This window comes from Equus przewalskii, chromosome 8 (assembly GCF_037783145.1).
Source record: "Equus przewalskii isolate Varuska chromosome 8, EquPr2, whole genome shotgun sequence".
NCBI lineage: Eukaryota > Metazoa > Chordata > Mammalia > Perissodactyla > Equidae > Equus > Equus przewalskii.
Genome location: NC_091838.1, coordinates 76,921,335 through 76,931,691, shown reverse-complemented (window position 1 = coordinate 76,931,691; position 10,357 = coordinate 76,921,335). Strand labels below are relative to the sequence as shown.

At 44.5% G+C, this 10,357-nt stretch overlaps 1 long non-coding RNA gene across 1 annotated transcript; it reads right to left on the bottom strand.

Moving 5' to 3' along the window:
• Positions 1-1,016: 1,016 nt before the first annotated feature.
• Positions 1,017-4,819, bottom strand: LOC139085164 (uncharacterized). Its single transcript, XR_011543244.1, has 3 exons — positions 4,645-4,819; positions 4,031-4,228; positions 1,017-2,448 (listed from the first exon to the last, which is right to left on the bottom strand). It is a non-coding gene; the product is annotated as an uncharacterized lncRNA (long non-coding RNA).
• Between the last annotated feature and the right edge of the window lie 5,538 nt (positions 4,820-10,357).

The window sequence follows — 10,357 nt, the reverse complement described above, 5'->3', positions numbered from 1 at the left end:
TTCCCTCTGTCTGGAGCACTGTTCCTCCAGGCGGCCCCAGGGCTGATTCCCTCACCTCCTTCCAGGCTCTTCAACCATCTTCTGCCGACCGTCTGTCCTCCTTCCACCCCACTCTCCCCTTCCTCCCAACCCTGCTCTATTTTAAATACAGCATTTAACAGTTTCTCCAATAATATAGCATGCATTTATCTATTATACTTGTTGTTTATTCTGTCTCCCCTATCAGAATATAAGCTCCACGGGGGTGGGGACTTTTGTCTCTTTCACTCCCTGAGGGTGTGCCAAGCCTTAGAACAGCTCCTAGCATATGGCAGGTGCTCACCACGCTTGTGAAGTGAAGGATGAGCTGGAGGAAGGAGGAAGGCGGGGTGATGGGAGAGCCATTTACAAAGGGGACCTCTTGTCACCCGGGCAGGTCACAATCAGGTTAAGGAGTGATAGATGAAGGGGAGGTGGAGAAGGGAACAGAGACAGTGATGCTAAAGAACAGCACAGCACAAGCAAAGGTCTGAGGTGGGAAGGGGTTTGTTAGACTGCAAAATAAGAAATGAAAAAAATAATAGTGTGGCTGGAGCATAGTGAGGGGGATAAGTGTGACATGAGATGGTGTTAGTGAAACAGTTAGTAAAACACCACCAGCCAGTGGTGGACCTGAGATCTTCCCCCACCTGTGGGTTCACCTGCGGCATCCTTACTCGAGACCTGCAGCGTGCAGAGTAGGAACCACCGGCCATGTGTGGCCAGGGAGCGCTTGAAATGTGGCTGGTGCCGCTGACGAATGGCACTTTTTATTTTAATTTAAGTATAAATTTAAAGACTGATGCTCAATTCAGTTATTGGAAAACTTGCAAGAATGTTTGAAACAACCTGGGTTGTTGTGAATTCACTTTTTCCACTGCAAATTTTGTGAAATTTAAGTGCAAATCAAGTCATTCCAGTGAAAAGATAGAGTTCGAATAGAGATGTGCTGAAGGCGGAAAATACACACCTTTCAAAGACTCAACATAACACAGCAATGTAAACTATCCCATCTTTTTATAGTGACTATATGTTGAAATGATGTTTTGGATCTAGCGTGTTAAAGACCAGACATTAGTAAAGTGAGTTTTGCCTGTTTCTGTTTACTTTTGCAATATGGCTGCTGGAAAATTTTAAATTATATCCATGGCTTGCGTTGTACTTCTGTTGCTCAGTGCCGCTCTCCACTATGAGATGCTGAAAATCTCCAGCTTGTCTTATGCATACTGGTCTCCCCGGTGCCCTGCTCAGGGGGCTGGCACAGAGAAGGGGCTCCCTGTGATTTTCTCCAAGCCCCGACTCCCGGGCCGGCTTTCTCACTCCCAGAATCCTCCTGCGGCATTCCATCTTCCCTGGAATAATACAAACCCAGGCTTTGCCAGCCAGCAGCTCACTACCTGGAAGGCACTGCTATTTATAGATGATGCCATCCGTGGGAAGTAATAGTTCCTCAGAATTCTCAAGAGTTTGCCTTTCGATTAGAGCCCAGCCTGGTTGGGAAAGTGAAGACCAATTTGTGAGTATTTTTAGGCCATCCAATATACAGTCGGGGGCGCTGAAATTCAGATCTGCTCTCCCCCAGGAGGCTGAGCACAGCTGCAAAGTCAAAAATGGGCTTTTGCACGAGGAAAAATCATTAGCTTCTCTGTAAACAGGCTCCATGGAGAAAGTGGGCGCACAGGTCTGTCTGAGGGAGGGAGGGATGGATGGTGCAGGCGCTGGGGAGGCATCTCTCAGGAGGAAGAGCAGCAGCCCTTTCCAGGAAGTTTGGTAGGAGCTGCTTGGAGATTGCATTCCCAGCTCATTCTCTTATTCTCTCGCTGGTGATTTCTGAACATTGCTTAGTGCTGATTGAGAAAAATTACAAAAATAAAATTCATCTTTGAGATCACCTGCTGCCCCTCCCCCCCCACTCCAGGATCAGAGGGTTCAGAGGCACTGATGTGTAATTCTGGGTCTCCGTGCAAAGACATAGAGATAGGTAGCCTCCTGTCTCTTCCTTTTCTTCGAAATTATGTTGAGTATATTTCACTGGAAGAAGCAAGTTGACAGGAAGTGACTCATCCTCCACTTTGCTCAGTGATGGGCAGCTCCTTCCACGTTGACCGATCTCACTATGAGCCACAGCCAATGGGAAAACACTGAACTGCAAGTCTGGAGACTGTGGCACCGATTAGCTGTTCTTGGGCACAAAGGTCTGGGTTATCACTCTGGAAAAACTGGGCCCCAAATAGTTTCCCTTCCTCCTCACCATACCATCTGTGAGGAGAGCACTGTTGACCACTTCCTTCTTCACCTCATACCTCCACTTCACACACAACTTCTGAGGGGTTCTTTCTAACTGAAAACATCCAGTGACCCCTCCCCATCCAAAGGATCTCTGGTTAGGAACTGGGGATTCTTCAAGCATGATAGCTAAAATGCAGAAAGCTGAAAAATATGAAAGAAAAGAGACATGGCGATGTGGTCTAATACGTTACTAAGTCGTTATCACATTTTAAAACACCACACTAAAGAAAAGTCTCTAAAAAGCTGCTAGAGAAGACTTCGCATATGACGATGGCAGAGTAAATATATTTCTGCTACCTTCTCCTTCCAAAAATTTCCCCCAGTAACAAGAAGAACTACAAAAAAGCAATGCATTCCATCTTCAATGAAACTAAGAGACTTCTTAACGCACTCTTTGGGAAAATGGACCACAGAAGGAGGAAAGCAAACGACTTAGCAGCGAGAACATTTCCAAGCCAAGCGTTAGCAAAGAGAGGAATCAACACAATTCGCCCCTCCAGGAACAGAGAAAGGCTTAGCAACTGAGAGTACTGGCTATCGAAAGAGGCAGAAGGGAGAATGGTGGAGCGGGCAGCTGAATACAGAAGAGCAGTTGAAAAATGTGAATGACAACAATTGAGATCAATGGGTGCCCATCCCCACCCCTGTCGTACCCTCCACAGGTTTGAGTTCCTGGTGTTTGAACTGAGTATTGAGTCTACACTTTGCTGAAAGCAACTTCAAAGTAAAGGCCTGTATATGTAAGGGGGGAAGTGTCCACAGCCCCTTGATTTGAGGATCTTTCTACAGAAAACTTAACCTTCACCAGGAAAAGACCCACAAATCGCTAACGAAATGTCATCTGGCCCTCTGTTGCCCTGCAGTGGAGCCCCCAGTACACTCAAGGCTTGCATCCAGTCTTAAGCATCTTACTCATTACTATGAACAGACAATTGAGAATTATTGAAAATTGAAGAAATCATCCTACTCGAGAAAAGAGGGTTGAACAAAGAGCAAAGAATGCAGAGGCAAGAGAATTCAGGCAGAGAGCATAGAAAATGTCAAAGAATATAAAATTAATATCCTCAGAGAAATAAAGGGAGATATTATAATCTATAAAATAAGAAAAATGCAATCATAAAAAGGTACATTCAGAGAATAAGACTTCTTGGAAATTAAAAATATGATGACTCACATTTAAAAAAAAAATCAAAATAAGAACTTGACAATAAAATTTCCCAGAAAGTAGAATAAAAAGATAAGTAATGAACAATAGAAAAGGAAAGACAAGAAAATTAGAAGATCAATCCAAGAGCTTGAACATCCCACTAATAAGAGATTCCGGAGAGTTTGGAGAAAATAGAAGGGAGGACATTGTCACAGAAAAAAAATGCAAGAACACTTCCTAGAATGGAGGTGCACAAGTTCTCTCTGAGTAATAAGTAAAAAAGGAATTACAAAAGTCCAAGTCCCAAACTAAAATATATCACTGTGAAATTTCAGAACAAAAGAAGATCCTAACTGTTCTTGTAGAGAAAAATTACGTTAAAACATATGGGAATGTGAATGGCATTGACTTCTCCACTGGAACACAGGGAGCTAAGAAAATAGAGCAGTTGCTTCAAAATTCTAAGGGAAAATAAGTTACACCTTAAACATCCATAGGTACCCAGATTGCAAATCAAGTGTGAGCATAAAATAAAGTTTTAATATGTCAAGTCTCAAAAATGCAATTACCACTCACACTTTCTCAGGAAGCTACTGGAGGATGTGTTCCAACAAAACAGGGAAGTAAACCAGAGAATGGAAAACCCACTGCAGGGAATGGTGAAGGCAGCCACAAGGACTGTGGGTGGTGGAGGTCTGGGAACACAGCTAAGGAGTACATTTAGAGAGTGATGAGTCCCAGATGTGAACAGGAGGCTGGAGGCACCAGGAGACCCTAGGAGAAAAAGACAATGGATAGAGTGTTTAACAGGTTTGACCATGTGGAAAGTTGACCCAGCTCTATGTGGTTTAACAGAGCTGTTATAGGGTATGAGAAAACTTAGCCAAATGACAAGAACAAACACATAAACAGTGCTTACTCTTTTCCAGGCACTGTTCCAACCATTTTACATATGTGAAACTAAGTAAATGACAAAATAGGCAGTTATTAACTCCAGGAAAAATTTAAAACTTTGTAAAAAAAAAAAAAAGAAAAGAAATGTAGTCATTGTACATAGCCAGGACCAGGGTTGGATAATGTGTATATAACTATAGTAATAAACACAACACGAATTTGAATTTAAAATGTGGCATGACTATTTTGAGAGAATAAAGTAGAAAAAGTTAGAAATAACACAATTCCTTATTTACCATAAGTGGAAATCAGTAGAAAATGCCTAAAATTTGACCTCATAAAAAAACGTAGAGGCTGGCCTGGTGGCGTAGTGGTTAAGTTCCCATGCTCCGCTTCAGTGGCCTGGAGTCTGTGGATTCAGCTTCTGGGCACAGACCTACACATGCTCATCAAGCCATGCTGTGGCAGCACCTCACATACAAAACATAGAGGGAGATTGGCACAGATGTTAGTTCAGGGCTAATCTTCGGTCACCAAAAAAAATTGTTTTTAAAGAAAATTTAGGATTATAAAGTTACCTATTAGAAGAAACAACTAAAAGAGGTGGCCTGTGGAGATGGGGACAACGGTGAGTTCTGTCATACACTTTTAGCCCCGTGGTGGATACTGTTGGTCCTTTGCCTGGATCCACATTGGGGGTGCATCTGCTCCCCAGCTGTTGTAAGGAGAGGTTGTTAATGCTCACAACTGCACCCTTTGTCAGAGACTTCCATTCAGCCAACAGGAACAACCACATCTGGCAATGTCTAGGAAGTTATGCCTTCCCTCTGAGGACAACCACTAGCCAATGACTGCCTGATATGGAGTACAAAAACCTGTCTCCCTTCCCTCACGGTGGGAGAATCCCAGGTTCCGATCATCCTTAAGAGCTTCCTGCGGGATGAGGCTGTGCTTAGACTTCAGCTGAAGCCACCCTTTTAGCTCAGCTTCTTCCTCCACCTGTCCTGCTTCTTTCACTTTCTAGAAGATTTCTCGACAAATCACTTGCACGAGAATCCTTGCCTCGGGCTCTGTGCTTCGAAAGTACCCAAGCTCAAAGAGTTGGTGCTAGGGGCTCTATGAAGCCAAGGATAGAGTTGGATCACTTGAGAGCTGTTAGCAGTGAGGACCTCATCACTGGCTTTAGGTGGCTTATTGCTAGCAGACACATTTTTAAATCTTGAACTGAAAGATTTCCCTTAATCCACTAGGCCTGCAGAAGTGGCCTACCCTCCTTTTTAGAAGACAGAGCCCCTACTTGATTGACCATTATACTGAAATATCAATTGAGTCTGGTGTGTTTATAAGATAATGCTTGCTCTCCTCAAGACCTGTCACCACCCCCCCTCCTGGTCACTGGACCAATAACTAGGATCGAATTCCATCTTGACTCCAATGGATGGATGTGCTGTAGCTACTAAGTGAGAAAGGTGTTATATACCAAAGAAGCTGCAGGACCTGTTCATCCACTAAGCCAGGAGATAAAAGTGTCCAGAGGAAGGATATACATAAGTATAGAGGCAGGGGCAAATGGTTTGACTGGTTTGTCAAGGGCCTAAAAGGAGCAAAATTAGAAGACTGGGGACAAAGAGTTCTGGGGATAAAGCATGTGAATGAATCTGTGGGACAGAATCTCTGTGAGGCACATAGTAGGCCCTCTAGAAAGCATCCTGCAGAAGCAGCATTAACCAACTGTGGGAGAGGATGATTTGCCAGGACAGGTCACCTGGCCTCTGCCATTGGCCACCCCAGTTCTATGCAACATATGCATGAATAGAGTAGTCACAATGGCAGAGCTGGAGGCCGTGCACGGGCCAACAGCACAGGCTTCTTCTCGCTGAGCCTGATCTAGCTACTGACACACTGAAAATCTGACTTGCAAACAACAGAGATTCATGCTGAGTGCCTGATACAGGGCCAACCACAAGGAGACCCACCAAACTCTTCATGGTAGTTTACATCTCAGTCCTCTCCAGTCTGGAAAGGGTAGCAACTTGGCCTATCCTTTTTCCATTCATGTCATACGGGATGGACATGTGTGCTGGGTAAGAGTTTGCCTTTCCCACCACAGGGGCTTGGTTAGTATCACTAGCTGAGGACCCACAGGGGTCTGATCTGCTGACAAGGGGTCCTCTGCATAACAGTGCCTCAGACCAAGGGACACACTGTGTAGCAAAGGAATTATGGTCCTCACATGACGTGGAATCCACCAGACCTACTGTATACCATATACCACACCATCCAGAAGCTGCAAGCCGCATATGCTGGTGGAATGGCTTCTCAAAGGAGCAGGTGAAGCACCAGCTTAGAGATGACCTCCTGTGAGGATGAGAGATACACTCAAACCAACGGCCATTGCATGGACGTGTGTTCCCAATGGTTAATACATATTCACTGGGAACCAAGTGGAGGAAGTAGGAGTGGCCACATCCAGAGATGACCCACTGTGAGGATGGGAGAAACACTCAAACCAACGGCCAATGCATGGACATGTGTTCCCAGTGGTTAACATATATTCACTGGGAACCAAGTGGAGGAAGTAGGAGTGGCCACATCCAGCACCACTCTCTGTCACTCATTTGAGGAATCTGACTTTCAATCCCTGCAACTTTAGGCTCTGTGGGATTGGTTTGGTCCTGGTTCCCAAAGTGGAGGAGGGGACGCGTCTAGCTGAGGACAGAGTAAGATCCCCCTAAATCTAAAGCTGGGGCTATTGAGTGGTCAGTTTGAGCTCCTTATAACAGTAGACCCGTAGACCAGTATGGCATTACCGTACTAGTGCGGGTCATTAGCCCTGACCACCGTTAAGACGAAGTAGTCCGCTGCTACAAGGCAGGGGCAGAGAGGAGGGTGCATGGCACTCAGGCGGTCCGCTGGGCAACTCTTGGCTCTCCCATGTCCTCTTTTAACTGTAAACGTGAAAATATAAAACCACGACCTGGTGAGTTATAGAGACCAGGAGTTCAGCCCCCTTAAGAATGAGCGTCTGGATGACCCCATTGAGAAAGTCACTTAGCCCAGCAGAACTGCCACCTGAGTGACAGGAGATCTAGAATGGGCAGAGGAGGAGGTGATGAGTGATTGATATGGCCTGGATCCAATTGCAGCAGGGGGACTGTCGTCCGTCCCATTGACCTTCCTCATCTAAATTTCCTCAGAAATCATGACCAATCGGAATACCGGAAAAGTTGTGCACGGATGAAGTAAATTTATTGTGAAAAGTCAATATATCTGGGCAGAGGAAGATCAGACTATAATAGACGCGGGTAGTGCTCTGTCCAGATCCTCTTTACTAGCCAGTACACCCGTCTCCCAGTGGTTAACAGTTCACATCTGCACCTTCTAGAGAGAATCATCTTCAGCTGGTAAGAGCTACTTCACCTGGAAATACCTCAGAGACTCCGTTGTGTCCCCCAGTACAAGGGCCAGGCCCTAGCCAACAACTGATGGATACAGAAATGCTTGCCTCCAGGAGGAAGAGCTCCAGGAGTTCAGGCTGAGGCTAAACTTCACCTGAACCCACCTGCCTAGCTCCTCCCCCTGCCCCATCCTGCTTCTCTCACTTCCTGGTGGTTTTTTCTGGAGACCACTTTCTCAATAAATCACTGTCGTAAGAATTCCTTTCTCAGGCTCAGCTTCCAGAAAATTCTAGGGGACTTGACCTAAATCAAGGACTATTTTACTTTTACAACTATCCATGTGTATACTTTGATAACAATAATACATTTCTAAAATAAAAACTTCTGAAGAGCTAAAAAAACAAAGGCCCCATATTAGTTTCCCTAGGGCTGCCATAACGAAATACCACAAACTGAGTGGCTTAAAACAATATAAATTTATTGTCTCACAGTTCTGGAGGCTAGAAGTCTAAAATCAAGGTGTTGGCAGAGCCACGCTCCCTCCAAAGTCTCCAGGATAAGATCCTTCCTCGCCTCTCCCAGCTTTTGGTATAACTCCAGTCCATACCTCCATCTTCACAGGGCCATCTTCCCTCTGTGTCTATGTCTAAATTTCCCTCCTCTTATAAGGACACCAGTCATATTGCATCAAAGGCCCACTCTACTCCAGCCCTCATCTTAAGTTAACTAATTACATCGGCAACAACTATGTTCCCAAATAAGGCCCATTCTCAGGTGCCAGGATTAAGACTTCAGCATATCTTTTTGGGGGACACAATCCAACCCAAAATGGTCACCTATAAAAGAATGATACTCAGAATAGTAATGATGTTTTGCCAGCAACACAGAAAGACAGAAGACCAGGGCGCATGTTCTAAATAATGAAGTCAAATCACCTCCAACCTTTACCTAACCCAACTAGGAAATAAATTCATGTTCAGACATTCAAGTGCTCTGAACATGGACCTACCTTTTAGGAAGCAAAGAAGGATGTGCTCTAGCGAAATAACGGTGTAACCTGAAAAAGAGGAAAACGTGGAATGCAGGAAACAGAGGTCCCCACCCAGGTGAGGGTACAGGGATGTCCGGGATGGTGGCCCTGCCTCCCAGAAGGAAAACTGGGTCAACCTGGAAAGGAAGATAGCAACTTTAATAAAAAGTCTCAGTAGAATATTTGATTGGATGGAGCCCTTGGGAAAAAAAAATATGGAGGAAAATTATACAAGATATTGCAGAACAATAACCAGAAATTTTAGGAAAAAAGAAACAAGACACAAAAATTATACAAGAAAGGAAATAAAATGATAGGGTACCACCTGGCTCTGGAGCAAACTTTAAATTGTCATAATACTGAAAACCCTGTTCAAAAGTCAAATAAATGTTGTGATATAAATTTGTTGAGAGAGTATATAAATATATAAAAGAGATAAATCCTAATTAATTATAGCAATACATCAATAGATAATATCTAAATGTGCAAAGCTAAAAGAGTAATAAAAGCACGTTATTTATAAATACAGAGATAACCACTGAAGGAACAGCTCACAGAGTTAAAAGCAATTGCCTCTAAGAAGCAGGACAGAGGTGGAGAGAGCAAGCAACAGCTGCTCTTTTCATTATAAAAATGTTTTATTCTATCTAATGTTTTAAAGCCATGTGACCTATTCACATTATTAGAGAAGGCCTGGGTAATTCACACATAACTCCCCAATCAGGAAGTGTCAATACTGGGATTTGACCGTGGAACTATTTGATGCTTAAGCCTGACTCTTTCTGATATACTTTGCTGCCTACTAATTAATAGGCTCTGTGACTTACCCTCAAGACACAGAGGTGGGGGCCGGCTCCGTGGCCGAGTGGTTAAGTTCCTGCGCTCCGCTGTGGCGGCCCAGGGTTCGGATCCTGGGCGCGGACATGGCACTGCTCGTCAGGCCACATTGAGGCGGTGTCCCACATCCCACAACTAGAAGGACCTGCAACTAGATATACAACTATGTACAGGGGCAGGGTTGGGAAATAAAGCAGAAAAAAAAAAAAAAGATTGGCAACAGTTGTTAGCCCAGGTGCCAATCCTTAAAAAAAAAAAAGACACAGAGGTGAACAAAACTGTCCCAGTCCTAAAGGACCTTCCAGTCTGTGCGGGAGCATGGAGACAAGATACAGATACAATTAAAATGTGAGGCAAGTAAGGCCAAACCGGAGGTATATATACGGCTTTATAATTTTACAAAGAAATAACCTTGAACGTAGCTTTGAAGACTTTCATGATCTTTCCGGAGAGACAGATTGCCCAGGGAGAGTGGGCAGTTCTGCCAGACCAGGAAAATAAATTCCTGTCTCCTAAGATTGTTTACCCCCCAGGGCCTCTTTGAACGTAGATTCAGGTAGCTCTGCAGCTTCAGCTTTACGGGTAAATGGAAAGACCAAAGGTCCAGAGCCTGGAGCACGGTGGAATCCGAGGTGTAGGCTGTAGCCAAGGCTTACCTGCGAGCCGAGACTTCCGGTGTTGGATGTTGCTAAGACACGCTGGTAACGAACATGTCATAAAACAAATGGAGGGGGGCTTTCTGAG